The sequence below is a fragment of the Mirounga angustirostris genome, unplaced genomic scaffold (genome assembly GCF_029215605.1).
Source record: "Mirounga angustirostris isolate CCGP_5_RB_7025 unplaced genomic scaffold, mMirAng1.0.hap1 SCAF_10, whole genome shotgun sequence".
Taxonomy (NCBI): domain Eukaryota; kingdom Metazoa; phylum Chordata; class Mammalia; order Carnivora; family Phocidae; genus Mirounga; species Mirounga angustirostris.
Genome location: NW_026991718.1, coordinates 137307754 through 137323711, shown reverse-complemented (window position 1 = coordinate 137323711; position 15958 = coordinate 137307754).

Genomic DNA, 15958 nt, shown 5'->3' with positions numbered 1-15958 from the left:
GAGGTTCTCACACATGCCTCAGGGTGGGTCGGAGGGGGATGCTGTGTCAGGGAGGCCGGCTGCCCCGCTCTGGAATGGCTCTGGGGTAGTTAGGGAGGGCAAAGTGGGCAGGGGCAGGTGGGAGAGCCAGGCTGACCTCAGGCGGCCAACTGCACGCAGCTGTCCATGGGAACCGGGTGGTCCTGGTGGAGGAAGGGCAGAGGGTCCGTGGTCACACAGAGGAGGGACCGAGCTTTGCAGGGAGACAGGACTGCGGAGTCTGGAGCTGGCTGGGGTGAGTCTGGGAGAGCAAGTGCCGCAGGCAGAGACAAGACCCCGAGGCGCGTCCTCCAGTCCAGAGAGACCCTCAGCCCTCGGCCCTCATGGGACGAGCTGACTGTGGGACTTCGCCTGAGGGGGCATGTGTCCCTGGAGAGCCTGGCTTGGGGGCAGATGGACCAGTGGCCCTCTCTCAGCACCCTGGCTATGAGCAGAGAGCTGCTCACGGAGGCCCCTGGAAGGACCCCTGGGGGAGGGGGGAGGGAGATTCCTCCCTCAGCGCCCTGGCGGCCACCAGGACCCGGACAGCTCGTGTCTTCTTGCCCCGACCCGGGACAGGCCGGACCAGCGGGCTGGGGGGGCTCAGGTGGGTTCTCAGGGAAGGTGAGCGACAAAACCTGAGCCCACTTAGTGGTGAGGCGATCCTTCCCAAAGTCTCCGGGATTCGAGACTCGGTGGCCGGTGGCCAGCGCCTGGCAGAGCCGCTGAGCATTTTCCCCATCCCAGGGTACAAACGCGAGTCCCTGGCTCGCCAAGAGGCCTGGATGTTCTCTTAAACCCCAGGAACACAGAGACCCCAAGGGGATTTGAAGAGCTGCCTTGATATCTGGATCCCAGATGGCCTGTCCCATCACAGGAAGTGGGTGGCTTGAGGCTCTGCAGGGCCCGCAGGGGCGCCTTGCCTCCCTCACCATCCCCGCCCCTCCCCTGGTGGCTCCTCCTTCCTCCCAGCACCCCCCCCAGGCCAGGCCTGCAGGACCCCTCTCTGCAGGCACACCGGCTGCCTCCCCCCAAGATGCTTCCCACAAACCCTCCCACGGTCTCCAGGCTGGGCCAGCGGACCCACTGAGGTCACCTCTGAACCTGGGCCCCACATCCTCCTGTGCAGCCCCCACCCCTCATGCTCCTCCCCAACCGCGAGCTGACTCCTGCCCCTCCTGGGAACACGGACCCCCTGCCCTCCGAGACCTGACACGTCTGATGTCCTTCTCCACTCCCTCCATCCCCTCAGCCTGTGGCCTTGGCTCCAAAGCTGGGTCTGCACCGGGCGTCCCCCAAGCTCTGCCTTCCAAGACCCACGATTGACCTCCCCATGTTCTCCCGGGAGGCATCCATGTGGGTCTTTCCGGCTGAACCCCAACCACAGCCATGGCCCAGGGCCTCCTCCTTGGACCCCAACGTGCTCCCTCCCGGTGTCCCCGTCTTATGCAGTGACCCATGGGTCCACCTGTTCATGTCCCCCAGTCTCCTGTCACCCCTGCCTGCTGCTGTCCCCGCTGGTCCCCTGGTGGACCTTTGTGTATTTGCGAAATGCCCACCTCCCCGATGTCGGTCCAGAGGCCGAGCTGGGCACCAGTGCAGACAGCCCCCTGTGCACCTCAGCACGTCAGGAAGCGTGATCAAAACTGCTCTCTGCACCCTGTCCCCACCTTGTGCACGGTCGTGTCTGTGTCCCCTCCCCGTGTCCCACCTCCACGGCTCCCTGGAGACCCCAGACCCCTTGGCCAGGATGTCCCACAGACTCCTTAGGGTCAGCCCTCTTTGTCCCCTTCCAGGTCCCACCACCCTTGCTCCCTGCCAAGCTTTCTTCTCCCCTTCCTCTGTGACTCCCTCTCTGTCTCCGTCTCTCTGTCTCTCCTGTTTCTGACTTTCTGTCTCTGTCTCTCTCACTGTTTCATTTCTCTCTCTCTCTCTGCCTCCTCCTTTTGTCTCAGGAATTTTATTTATTGCAAAAGCAACATTACAACAACATGACAGGAAATGTTTAATGGAGAAAAGTTTGCTCCCGGCCCCACAACCCGAGCCCAGTGGCTGCCTTCCCTGTTTTTCTTGTTTTCTCCTGGCCTTGGCCAGCAACGTCACGGGGACACACAGCTCCCGAGGGGGCCTCTCAACACTGTGCCCACGTCTTCCATGCTGACCACTCCTCGTCAGCAGTGCCATCACCATCCTCCCGAGGACGGCCACACGCCGTTGTCCCAGGCTGGTCGATGCAGACACCGCACATCTGTCCCTGAAGGAGCCGGCACGGGGGCCACGGCCGTGGGGGGAGCAGCTCAGTGGAGCTCACTTCCTGAGGCCTGGACGGATGCAGCACAGAGGAGCGTAGGGAGAGCACCGGAGAGCTGCTTGCAGCCGTCACAGGGGAGCCAGGTCTTTGTCACCCGAGTGTCCGTGAGAGAGCACGGTGCGTGGCAGCCACGTCCCTCCGACGTGGCACCTGCTTCAGCGAGAGGTGGGGAGGGCGCCTGCTACCAGCACTGGGGGCTACAGGTGGAGGGGAGCGGGGAAAGTGATGACTTTTCCTGGACACTCCTGCCTTGGCCCACGGAGCACGTATTCCTGTGCCTTAAGAAATGCGCTGGGGGCCCAGGCACCCCAGAAGCCCACTGCCCCCAATCTGGCGCACTGGAAGCAGCCAGGAGAAGGAACCTGGTGAACAGCCGAGCTCAGGAGGGCGCCCAGCCCGGGCCCATGACACTGCGCTTCTGAGGATGGGCTCCGTCCTCCACCTTGGCGCCCGCTCCCTGGGTGGCCCCTTGCACCCAGCAATTACCACCTCAGTCCCTCCCACACACATCCGTCCTGAGCCAGGCCAGCCACCGTCCTCAGTCAACACACCACCCACAAGGAAGGGGGTCTGGCTTCCTCCTTCTAGGCCCCTCCTCAAACTGGCTCCTCCTCCCTCCTGCCTTCTCTTTCCCTCCTCCTCCCTCCTCCCTCCTCCTCCCTCCCTCCTCCACCTTTCTTCTTCTCTCCATCCTCTCTCCTCCCTTTTTTCTCTCCTCCTTCCTCTTCTCTCCCTCCTCCCTTCTCTTTCCCTCCTCCTCCCTCCTCCTCTTCCCTCCTCCTCCTCCCTCCCTCTCTCCCTCCTGCACCTTTCCTCTTCTCTCCATCCTCCCTCCTCCTTCCTCTTTCCTCTTCCTCCCTCCTCCACCCTTCCTCTTCTCTCCCTCCTCCCCCCTCCCTCCTCTCTCTCTCTACCGGGTTCCTCACCCTGATCACTTGAGCTCTGCCCCAGGTATGCTGGCGCCCCGCCCCCACCCCCACCTTATCTCCCAGCTCAGGTCTCCTGATCTCCTGTGATGACAGCCTCCAACATGTTCCTGCCATCTCAACACCAACACAGGCTGCACTATGTCCCCCTTTGCATCCACAGGAGGATGCTCCCTCCTCCCTGAATCCCAGGCCAAGAACCCCCAAGGAAAGTGCCCACTTTACCCCATCCCCTATGGGAGGCCCCGGCAGCTTCTGGATGGGTAAAGGTGTAACTCCCAGGAGAGGGGCTGCCCCAGGTGGGCAGTCAGGCTCAACTCACACAGAGCATGGTTGCAGGTAGGAAGCCAGCTGCCGGGCTGGGAGCCACAGTGTTGAGAGTGCAGAGAGGCTGGTGTCTGCCAACCAGGCGTCCTGGGCTCGGCTCTTCGTGGACAAGCCCCCTTCTCCTGGCTGCTCCCAGTGTGCTAGGAGTCAGCCCCTTCACCTGGAAGCCCCTCCCCTGGTTTATTCTTTGCCTCTTGCTCTTATGGGGTGTTCTCTCCATAATAGCAGGTGCCATGGGGCCTGGTTCCTGCAGCAGCCAGAGCCGCTTGGGGGGCTGTCTTTGCTCGGACTTGGTTTTTCAGGCCACATGTCAGCATTTCTCAGGAGCACAGCCACCCACCTCTGACCTCCAGGGGCTTCTGAAAAATACACCAGCAAGCACTGTTAGTAAGACTGTAAAATCGCACAGCTGCTATAGAAAACAGTACGGCGGCTGCTCAGAAAACTAGAAATGGAATTACCATATGACCTTGCAATTCCATCTGTGGGCGTGTCCCCCAAAGAACTGAAAGCGGGGACTCCGAGAGACGTTTGCACACCCACGTTCACAGCAGCACCGTTCACAACAGCCAACAGGTGCAATCAGCCCCAGGGTCCATCCACAGACGGATGGATGAACAAGATGTGTATGTCCATGTGGTGGGATATTCAGGCTTGGGAGCTGGTTATGGGGCAGTTGCACTGGGTGCGGTTCCACAGGGTAGGCTGCATGCTTGGCTGAGCGAGGTTGGGGTTGGCCCAGCCTACTTAACCTAACTCCTAGTGGTGAGTGACTCACAGCTGGTTGCCTCAGATCAGGGAAATGGAAAAACCCCAAGAGTGTTAATAAATATTTTCCTTATACACTTCATTGTGTCTCTACATGGCCTGGAGGATGTTAATTTCCTTCTGTCCAGGTCTCACTCACAGTGACAGAAACACTGTCTGGGGATGTCTCTTCTTCTTGGGTCCCACTTGTAGGGAGATGCTCCCTTGTTTTATAGACAAACTATGATGATAAGAGTGGTGGTGGTGATGGTGATGATGGTGGTGGTGATGAAGGTGATGATGGTGGTGATGGTGATGATGATGATGGTGATGGTGATGGTGAAGATTGTGATGGTGATGATGGTGGTGATGATGATGGTGATGATGGTGGTGATGGTGATGATGGTGATGGTGATGATGAAGATTGTGATTGTGATGATGATGGTGATGATGGTGGTGATGGTGATGATGATGGTGATGGCGATGGTGAAGATAGTGATGGTGATGATAATGGTGATGATGGTGGTGATGGTGATGATGATGATGGTGATGATGGTGGTGATGGTGGTGGTGATGATGGTGATGATGAAGGTGATGAGAATGGTGGTGGTGGTGATGGTGGTGATGATGGTGATGATGGTGATGAAGATGATGGTGATGGCAATGATGTTGGTGGTGGTAGTGATGGTGATGATGGTGGTGATGGTGGTGGTGATGATGGTGATGGTGATGATGATGATGATGATGGTGGTGATGATGATGATGGTGATGGTGATGATGGTGGTGATGGTGATGATGATGGTGGTGATGGTGATGATGAAGATTGTGATGGTGATGATGATGGTGATGATGGTGGTGATGGTGATGATGGTGATGGTGGTGATGGTGATGATGGTGATGATGGTGATGATGGTGATGGTGATGGTGATGGTGGTGGTGGTGATGGTGATGGTGGTGGTGATGATGATGGTGATGGTGGTGGTGGTGATGGTGATGATGGTGGTGATGAAGGTGATGATGGTGGGGATGATGATGATGATGGTAGGTCAGAAGCTGGACATACAGCTCTGGGTTTGGGGGATAGTCAGGCTTGGAGGTGAAAAATGGTATTTTATCTGTGACAATTAGGTGGCATTTATCTGAGACAGGGGCTGGGGGGCCACTGTGTGGGGTTGGCAGGGAGGAGACTGGGAAAGATGGGATGTCTGGCAAATGGTCTTTCTAGTCTCTTGTGACATCCCACTCGTGATCCTGTGTCTCAAGCCTGGATTGTCCTTGGCCGCATGCATGCCTGGTCACAGCAGGGTGGCCGGCCTCCTCCTTTCCTTCCTTGGCACTGCTTTCCCGCACCAACCACACCCTTGGCAGGACCAGACCCCACAAAGAAATGCATTCCAGTAGCTGTTGTCCTGGGCACGGCAGCTGCATGGGTAGGAAGGTGGCCCGCCCAGGACGGGCTTTTCACTGTTGTGTTTTGTTCTGTCTTGGTTTAGGGCAACATTAAGCTCTAAATCAAAGGATGAGAACAGTGGAATTCCATTGTGCATGGTGAAGCAGAAAATGCTCACTGGCCCCAGTCACTGCCCCTCAGTGACTGGTTTGATCTCCCTCACTGGTCCCAGACAATGGCCTGGCTCTGCTCCATACGCAGACTAGGGCACACACCACAAATGCGCTTTCTGTATTTCCGCTCTGGATCACGGGCAGTTACCTGGAAATGGGAAAACTGAGCTCATACAATGGGATTTGCATTAAATGTTCTTTGACCTCATTTCTGGGGAGGAAGTAAAGGCTGAGGCCTCTCCATGCGTGGTTCCAAAGGCATGTGCCTGGCACGGCTGACCCGTGTGGACCCCGCAGAATTCTACGCAGACCGACTGGTAACTTTCAGCGGTTGGCAGGACGCAGTCTGCGCTGTCCTCACGTGTTTCGGCGGCAGAGCCATCCCGTCCATCTCTGGGAGGCAGGAGGACAGGCTCTTCCCATATCTGGGGTGAGGGCTTGCTGTGCCCTTCCCCGCCCCAGTCCTGGCACCATCTGCTCTTTCTGGTCAAACCATAAACAGTGTGGTTTGGATGGGCATTTCCCTTTTTTGATAGTGACATATTCAGATAATAATAAAGAACTTCCCTTAAAAATATCCAAATGCAAAAAAAATACATATCCAAAAGCAGAATTGCCTGGAGGTTTCATAGAAGAGGAAGCTCGCTTCGGGGTGGGGCGCTCGGCACAGGCACGAACGCCCAGGTGCGAGGGCCCCGGCTTTGTCCCGGGCAGCCCCCGTGGGTGCCCTGCGGAGGCTGAGCTTGTCGGCTGCCAGGCCAGCGGAAGAGGAGACAATGAGGTACACGCCGAGTCCTGAGGTCTGCCCCCTGACAGTCACTTCCTGTCCCTCTCCCCGTGGGCCCTCCCAACCCAGGCAGGAGGAGACCGCCTGCCGTGAACCTGAAGGTAGCGAAGGATGACCTCACTTAGCACCGCATCTTTGTTCTGGTCTGGTTCAGGGAAGTGGGGCAGAGCTCGGCCACAAGGCCGCCGCCGCGGTGCACAGTAGGTTGGAGCCCTGAGACCTTCGGGCTGAAAGGAGCCTGCATCCTCCAACACTTGTCTCCCCTGGATCTTCCCACCAGATGGGAACTGGGAACGAGTACGTCTAGCTGTCCTCACACCTTCGACCAGGGTCCTAAGTCCTTGGCAGCTTGGGCCTCCTCCCTGGAATGTTCCGTCCCCGGTCAGTGACGCTCACGTGTGGCCTGGGATGCACGTGGTCTGAAGGTGGGGGACGGCCAGGCCGCCCAGCACCCCGCCCACCACAGCTCTGGACGCATCCTGGGCCGGCGGCCCTCCCAGCAGCCGGTGCCCCCACCTTGCATCAAGAGCTGCCCCGCCCCTGCTCTGCCGGCTTCCCTTAGGCTGCTGAGTCATGTCCCGGATCCCGCTCTGGGCAGCTGTGACTTCTGGTTGGGCAGAAATGTTTCTGGTTGAGCTGTCCGTGGCTGAACGTCCTTCCTGCCCCTTGATAGGAAAGTTTCAGCTTTGGAAAATTACCAGGCCAGGAAACAAGGGAAGTTTCTGCCCTGGGCAGTCTGAACGAGAAGTTTCCTGGGCTGGTCTCAGCCTGTGAGGAGAAGGATTGACTCCTGGTAGCCTTTATTAGAACCAATTTCCTAAAAAAAAAGAAAGAAAGAAAGAAAGAGAAAGAAAGAAAGAAAAGAAAGAAAGAAAGAAAGAAAGAAAGAAAGAAAGAAAGAAAGAAAGAAAGAAAAAGAAAGAAAGAAAGAAAGAAAAAGAAAGAAAAAAAAAAGAATTTCCTGATTCTCTGGCAGCCATGAAATCTGTGTCCCAGACCGTCTTCACGGGCACCACCAGTTTGTTCAGGAGAAACTCCGTCCTTTGTGAGAGGTGGAGACTCAGCGTGTATTCAGAGCTACGTGGACTTCTTCCAGAAAGCTCGGGAAACCCCAGTGATTGCCTGAAATGACTAAAACACGCACCGAGCCCCAGCCCTGCCCCAGCCCTTCCTAGGTAAACTTCTCTTTGGAAGCACCTGACAGCCCGGTACACACCGGTGACAGGTGAGATAGGAGGTAAATCATTCCAACAGAAGTCCCGGTCGCCGGGCAGCCCGGGTCAGGCTGGTTCCGGGAGGGGCAGGCCCAGAACCGCCCCAGGGCGCCGCCCTCCGCGTCTCTAGGGACCTCTGATCTGGATGCGCGGCCCCGCAGCCAGCTCCCGCTGTCGCCGGTTGCGGTGTCGCCGACCCGACCCGCGGTGCCAGGGAGGGCTCCAGACGCCACCGAGGAGTCACGCTCCGCTCTGACGGAGCACGTGGCCTCGAGCGGAGCGCGCGCACCCCGACCTACCCGCCGGCCCAGGTCGATCCTGGACGAGACCGCCTGCCGACGGAGGCCCGCGGGTGGTTGCGCGGCGCCGCGCCACGACCCGCCCCCGGCCCGGGGGTCTCGGTCCGCCCGGCTGTGAGATGGGGCCCGCCGCGCGCAGGAGAGCGGTGCCACCGCCACGTGCTGGGGCCACCGTCCCAGCGCGGGCTCACAGTGAGGGGGCGCCAATCAGACTGTCATCCCCTCCTGCTTCAAACCCTCCGCAGCCCGGCGACCTCACCGCGCCCAGCACCCGCACTCCGTCCCGCCGAGGCCGTGCCAGCTTCCCGTCACTGCTGTGACGGATCACCGCGGGCCCAGGGCTGAAAATGACCACACTCCGCATCTGAGTCCCAGGCCGACGTCCAGTCCGGGCGCACTGGCTGCAGGCGTCCACAGGATGGGGCTCCTTCTGGAGGCTCCGGGGACAATCCAGGTCCTTGTCTGTCATGGCTCCGGGGGTCTGCTTTCCTTGCCTGGGGGCAGAGGCCTGGGGTGGGGGGCATGCAGCCTGCACAGAGCAGAGGAGATGAACAAAGAAGGGCAGAATCTGGGCTCCCGGGCCAGGTGGGGCTTGGAACTGCCACGCCCCTCACTGCGGGAGGGAGTTCTCGGGTCCTTTGGCACCCCACCGAGTGGGTCTCCTAGGGCGGCTGGCCCCGCCTGGTTCCCCAGCCCGGATGGCCTTGGGGTCCTTGCTTGTCCCTCAGAACACCAGTAGTGCCTCCCTCATGGCTGTTAACCCAGGTGGGCTGCCTGTAGGCGGGGGTTGGCAACATGGCCTTTGACACCAGGTCCCATTCAGCAGCCACAGGGGCTTTAATTCGACCTTAATTAAATTAGATTTAAAAATTTTTAATGACACTCCGTTCAGTTACTGAAAACTTCTAAGCATCTTTGGAACAAGGGATCTCGTTTTTGGACTCTTAAGTTTTATGAAGTTTAAGTACAATCAGTGATTTCTGATAAAATTTCAGCGGGTCGGTTGAGGCGTGCTGCGCGTGTAACCCGCGGGGGTTTGAAGACAGTAGAGAAAAGGAAAGGATCTCATCAGTGATTCCTCGTATCAACCTGTGGAAGGGATACATTTTGGCTACATTGGATGAAATAGAACATACTGTTGAGATTAATTTCGCCTATTTCATTTAAAATTACGCGCGTGCCTCCATTTTATTTTTATTGGCTTGGGCTGCTCCAGACGCACAAAGTGTGGGAACCAAGCTGGACCCTGGAGGCGTTCCCGCGCCACCTGGTGGAAGCCTTCGCCCTCGCGGGCCGGTCTCGCGGGCCAGTCTGCGCGTCTGCGTGGGAGTGCGGCTGGCCTCGGGTTCCGCGGGGGCTGCAGGACTTTCCTTGAAACCCCGACGAGAATTCCAGGTAAACAGCAAGGCTGGTACGACCAGGACCAGCCGGCGTGCAGGGGACTCCTGCCAACCCCTCCTTTGTGGCCCCTGGTGGCCCCCAGCCTGCGGAGTGCAGGGAGGCAGGAGGGCCAGTGTGCGTGGGGGGCCACCCCTGCGGGGCCAGCAGCGCCCCCCCCATGTGGGGCACTTCTGGGGGGGTGTCCATGCCACGCGGGCCCTCAGGGAAGGGGCTGGGCTTGGCCCCGTCACCCTCACATCAAGGCCACTTCCGGGGGCACCGTGACCCCAGCATGATTCAGAGTCCATGCCTCCGTGCTCAGGAAACAGCAGGTCATGTGGGGTCACTGTGGTTTCTCCGTGACTGTCACCGGGAGGTGGAGTGGAAACATTTGATAAGCCATAAATCTTTCCCTGGGAAACTCCCCAGTCTTTGCGGGGCTGCCATGCAGCCAGACCTCTGGCCTCTGCCCCATTTGCCTGTGGCCAGGCGGGGGCAGATGGGGAGACTGAGGCACGGACAGGCTGCAAGAGGACCGGGGGTGAGGACTGAGCCACGTACAGAGAGCAGCCGGGACGTGCTGGTGCAGGACGTGGTGCTGGTGTCCCCGGTCCACTGAGGCGCCCCGGCCCTCCCGTGTCCCCCTGGAGGCCAGCCGGCCCGCGGAAGCCCCAGGGAGGCACCGGCAGCCTTTCCCACAGCCCCGACGCCGGGTAAATGAGAGAGAAGGCGGCTCTCACTCACCTTTCCCGGCCCCTCCATCTGGAACGCGCGTGGGAACCCCGGTGGGCAGAGGCCCGCCTTGTTCACAAGCTCGCCCATGGGGCTGCTCGCTGGGGTGGTTTCTGTCACCGCTGCTCCGCAACCTGTGCTTCCCTTTCCATGTCCTGCACTGGCTCAGACCACGAGATCGAGATGCGCAGACTAGCGACGTGCAGTTGTGAGCAAGGCTGGGGCGAGCGTGTCTGGAATCCCTCCCGCCTTCCGCAGGCCCAGCCTGACCCGGCCTCCCGTCCTGCTCGCCTCCTGCTCGCCTCCGCGCCTGCCCTGCTCTCGGGAAAATGTGAACATGCACAAACATAGAGGGAAGAGCACGATGTGCCTGGCGTGCCCGTGACCGGCTTTGGCTGCTGCCAACGCTGACCCCACCCGCCCAGGTGCAGGCCCCCCCGGCCCCACAGCCCATACAGGAGCCTCATTCTTTTTTTTAAAATTTTTTATTGTTATGTTAATCCCCATACATTACATCATTAGTTTTTGATGTGGGGTTCCATGATTCACTGTTTGTGCATAACACCCAGTGCTCCATGCAGAATGTGCCCTTTACTACCCATCACCAGGCTAACCCATCCCCCCCAAGCCCCCATCCCCCTCCCCTCTAGAACCCTCAGTTTGTTTCTCAAAGTCCATCGTCTCTCCTGGTTCGTCTCCCCCTCTGATTTCCCCCCCTTCATTCTTCTCCTCCTGCGGGTCTCCAGGCAGGGGACGGGGGTTGACCGTGGTGGCCCTCACCCTCACTGCGGCTCACTTCCCGCCCTTCCGTGGGCTCCTGACCCAGACCAGCCGAGGTGCCCCCGCCCCCCCCGGGTGACATAGCGCTCCTGGCTCAGGGAGGCACGGCATGGGGGTCTTGCCTGGGTGCCCACGTCCGCTCCCTCCCTGGCTCAAGCCCCTCTCTGCTGGGCTCATCACAGGGATGCTTGCAACTCCCGCATTCGGTGTGAGTATTCTTCTCTACATAAAAGCACTATCTTTCTGACGGGCTAAGAAAGAGTCAGAGGAAAGGCAGATGGTCAGCTGGTCCTGGCCGGTGTCACGGGCTCTTTCCAGGGCCGCTCACGTGATGCACATCCCGGCTGCAGGGGGCAGGGGCCGGGAGGAGCAAGAGGGACCTGCTGCCCCATGCAGATCACCACTGTGGTCCAAGCAGGGTGGGGAGGCCCCTGGACCGCTGGCCACGGAGCCAGCTGAGGAATGGCCCCAGGAGCATGGCGGCCGCCTCGCCACTGTGGAGGGAAGGTCCTGTGCAGGCCTGGCCCCATGGCCGGTGTCTCGGCAACTGGGTCTGATTGGGATCCACTGAAACAGAGCATTTCTCTTAGAGCACAGTCCCGGTTCCTGGAAGGGAGCCCGTCGCCCGGTGGGTCGCTCGGCTGCAGCTGAGAAGCTGGCGTCTCGAGAGCGGGAAGCACCGGATTCTACCGGGCGCTCTACCCGGCGAATCGGGCCAGACCAGGCCCGGCCCGCGCACCAGATGCTGTCCACGTGGATGGCTGCGCTGCCCCATTTGACCCAGAGCTGTGTGGACGTCCTGGTCAAGCTGAGGTCTGGCCCTAGCTCCTTAGTGATGCCGTGAGACTGACGGTCCGGGTGGGGTTGGTGTGCATGCTGCTCAGCAGGTCAGGAGCGAGTGGAGGCTCTGGGGGCGGTATCGACGGGTGACCGCTGCAGACCCACGTGTCTCCCTCTACCTGCCACCTGCCATGGTCACACTGTCACTGGGCCTGGGACCCTGGCAGTGTGCACGTCCTGGAGGCTTCCATGGTGGAGACCCCCAGGGCTGTGGCCGGTCATGTCCCGGGCAGTGACGCCCAGCGCAGTCCTGACCCTTGGCCGCTGACCCATGTCCACAGTGCCCTTGGGCCCTGAGCCAACACCTCGTTTTCTCTCCTGGCTCCGCCTGTCCTGAGCCAGCATCAGAACCTTCCACCAGCCCTGGAGGGAGGCGCCTTGCTCTTCCCAGCCTTGGTTTCCCTATGTTGAAAACGAGGCAGTTGGACGCTGACGTCCCATTGTCTTTTTTTTTTTTTTTTTTAAGATTTTATTTATTTATTTGACAGAGAGACACAGCGAGAGAGGGAACACAAGCAGGGGGAGTGGGAGAGGGAGAAGCAGGCATCCCCCAGAGCAGGGAGCCCGATGCAGGGCTCGATCCCAGGACACTGGGATCAGGACCTGAGCCAAAGGCAGACACTTAACGACTGAGCCACCCAGGCGCCCCCGTCCCATTGTCTTTTTAAAGTTTGCTGTTCTGTCATAACAACACAGGGTCCCGGTGGCACAGAGAACCCAACAGAGCCACCCTGAGCGCGGGCTAGGAGCCTGCCCGGGACTCCCCTGGCAGCCAGCATCTCTCGGGAGGGGGAGCAGGAGGTCTTGGATTCGCTGTGGCCCCCACAGCCCTGGACGCACCCCTGGTGGACACATGGGCACAGGGACCTGCCGCCTCCAGGCGGGCTCTCCTTCTCTCTCAGCACAGGCCAGCGGGGCCCCTGAGATGCCGCATCCCTGTGCGGCTGACGAGGAGCAGGTACCTGTAGATGACACGGCTGAGGTCTGAGAAAACAGATGAGATAGGAAGGTGAGGAAAGCGGCTGGCCGCCCACGGTGGGGCCACCCAAAGCAGCCAAGGACATGGGGCAGGCTGCGCAGCGTCGAGCGCGGGACCACTCCTCTCCCTCTGTCACCACCTTCTCCTTCCTTCCTTCCTGTCCCAGACGATGTTCCAGGGAGGTGTGGCCGAGAAGGCAGCTGCCCCGGTGAAGGGGCTCGTGTACATGGGGTGCAGGACCCAGCTTCCCTGTGCTCTTGGCTCAAGGGCACACTGGCGACCCTGGGCCTCGGGGCTCGTTGAGAAAGGCTGCCCAGCCCGGGGTCCTGCCCGGGACCCCTCTGGCTCCGGCAGCCACAGGATACTGGTGTAATTTGCTGGTGTCTGTGGGCGTACCGTGGGGGGCAGGTCAGCAAGGGGAGGGCAGGGCCTCTGGTCAGGGCCCTGGGACCCAGAGCGCAGGCCCCGAGCAGAAGCCCAGAGGTGTCTGGCTGGCCGCTGGTCTGCACTCTGCCGAGCTCAGGAACCTCAGCTTCACCCGAGTGCTGTGGACGGAGGGTGACCTTGCTCTGTAACCTTGGGAGCACTGGAATCATACATTTGTCCTTTTGTGTTTGGCTAACTCCAAAACTTACGAGAATGTCTTCAAGCTCCATCCATGTTGCAGCATGTCATTCGTTTTAAGGGGAAATTATATTCCGTTGTGTGGACAGACCACATTGGATCTATTCCTGTGTCGAGGGGCATCTGGGCTGCCTCCACCCCTTGGGTCCTGTGAATGGCACTGCTGTACACTCGGGGTGCAGCCCTTCCAGACCCGCTTCCATCCTGCTGGGGGTGTTTCATCAGTCAGACAGCTGGATCAGACGGTAATTCTGCAGTTGACCCTATGAGGAACTGCCGCCCTGTTTCCCAGCTTCGCCTGTCTGGACTTGTTCGGTGTTCGCGCTGCATGTCTGGCTTCTTGCGGTAACACTATGTTCTGAAGGTTCATGTGGGTCGTTGCACACAACTGAGGCCTGTTTATTTGCTTTGCTGTATTGTATGTCCTTGTACAAACACACAACCATTTACTCGTGCAGTTGTTCACGGGCAGGTGCTTCGGTGAGCCCACGTGTGCACGTCCGATGGGTACAAGGTGCAGGCTCCAGGATATGCACACGCCTGAGCTGTATAATCCACGCCAAGCAAGATTCCCTGGGAAAGAGGTTGTGTTGTTCTTGAACGAACGCAACAACAATACCAAGGTTAAGCGTAGTGCAGGTCTTTACCGAGTGCTTCCAAAGCGGACCCTCACGCTGGGAAGTGCATCCACGAAGCAGACATGATTATTTCTCCGATGTTACAGGTCAGGATAAAACAAGGAAGTTAGGTGGCTTGCCCTGAGTCCACGTGGTGGGTACGGAGCCCGGGGCCCAACCCGGGGAGTGGGGTGGGGATAGTGCCACGGTGTGCAGTCTTCATCCATTTTAAAAATCAGTTTTAATGGCAAGGGAAATATTGTGACTGTCGTCCCGCCCCAGCTCCCCGGCTCATTCCTCCTGTGTTACGACAATAACTGGCTTGCTAGGAGGATGGTGCCCGTCTTCCCCATCCATGTTTGCGACCTCGTGTTTGTTCAAATGCATGCCTCTTTGCATCATGATCCCAAATAACTCAACTCAAAGTGATTTATAGAACAAAATCAATGGGAACAGAAAAGAGTAATCAGCGGGAGAGCGAGGACACTGACCAGCTTGTCTTGTCATTTCTTTGGATTTGCAGTAAGTTTATGAGGCCCCTTGGTCACCTGAGAGCACTTGCAGGGATAACCAGTGTCCACGTGCCCTTGACCATCTGCTTATCTCACTCTCCACTCCTCTCTTCTTCAACAGCGTCTGCATCTGTCCACTGTTTCCATAACTCTCGGCAGCGCTCATGGTCACATTCCCTGTCAATAAATGTTCTTCCACAGCATTTTCAGTGGCTGCACAAGGTTCTCCCATGATCTGATCACGTATGTAGACTGTTTCCAGCTTTACCTGCTACGTGTCATGACTATTCTTGCATGCAAATCCTCACACAGGAACGTATGTTTTTAGGACATATTTCTATGAATTTCATTGGGCTCTTGGTTCATTGTCTCCAAATACACCGCATTGCCCGTCTTCCCACCCTCCAGAAAAGGCATGCCAGTTTATACTTCTACCAGCGGGCATGAGGGGTCTTTTCTCTGTTCTTTGGCCAGAATTGGTTTTACGATTTAAAACATTATTTGCCAGTTTGACAGAAGATAAATTGGGTGCCATTGATGCTTTGGTAGTGTTTCTTTGGTTCCAGTGAAGCGAAGCGTTGCTCATCCGCTCGCTGGCTGACAGGGCAGTTTGTAAAATGCCTGTGCAGGTCTTTTGCCCATTTTTCTGTGGGCGTGCTTGTCCTTTAAAATGTATTGCTTTACGAGATCATTATTAACCACTTGTAATACATATGGAAACACTTTCTCCTGGTTTGCCATTTGCTTTTAATTTTGGTTCATGGTGTCTTTAACCATCAGCTGTTTTAAATTGTTCTGTGGTCAGATATACCAATCTTTCCTTCTGTGCTGCTTGGGAAGGACTCACCATCCCAGAGCAATAATGCAATTCATCTATATTCCCCTATTTTCTCTGTCTGGTGGATTTGGGTATACAGTGGCGTGACACTTCCAAGCTTTGGCTCAAATTGCTTATTTAAATAATTAGCTGAGGGTCTGGCACTAGCGACCAGAGAGTGCAGATGGAATATAATTACATGGTTGAAAATGGATAGGGGCTTATGTTTTCTACAGATCTTCATCAACCGCCCAGAATAAACTTGTTTGTCCTCAGTCCGTGGGGTTGGAGGGAGGTGATCTCTCACCTACTGGACAGTGACCCCTGGGGCTGGGGTCCCTCTTGGGGCCACTGCCGATCCCCACGTGCACACGGAAGGTCTCTGACGAAAGCAAAGAGCCTGAAGCAGCATCCCCTTACACCCGCCAGGTGTGGTATGGCCGGGGCTGCGTGGCTGTGTCTGGAGGTCAGCCCCCGGCAGGCAG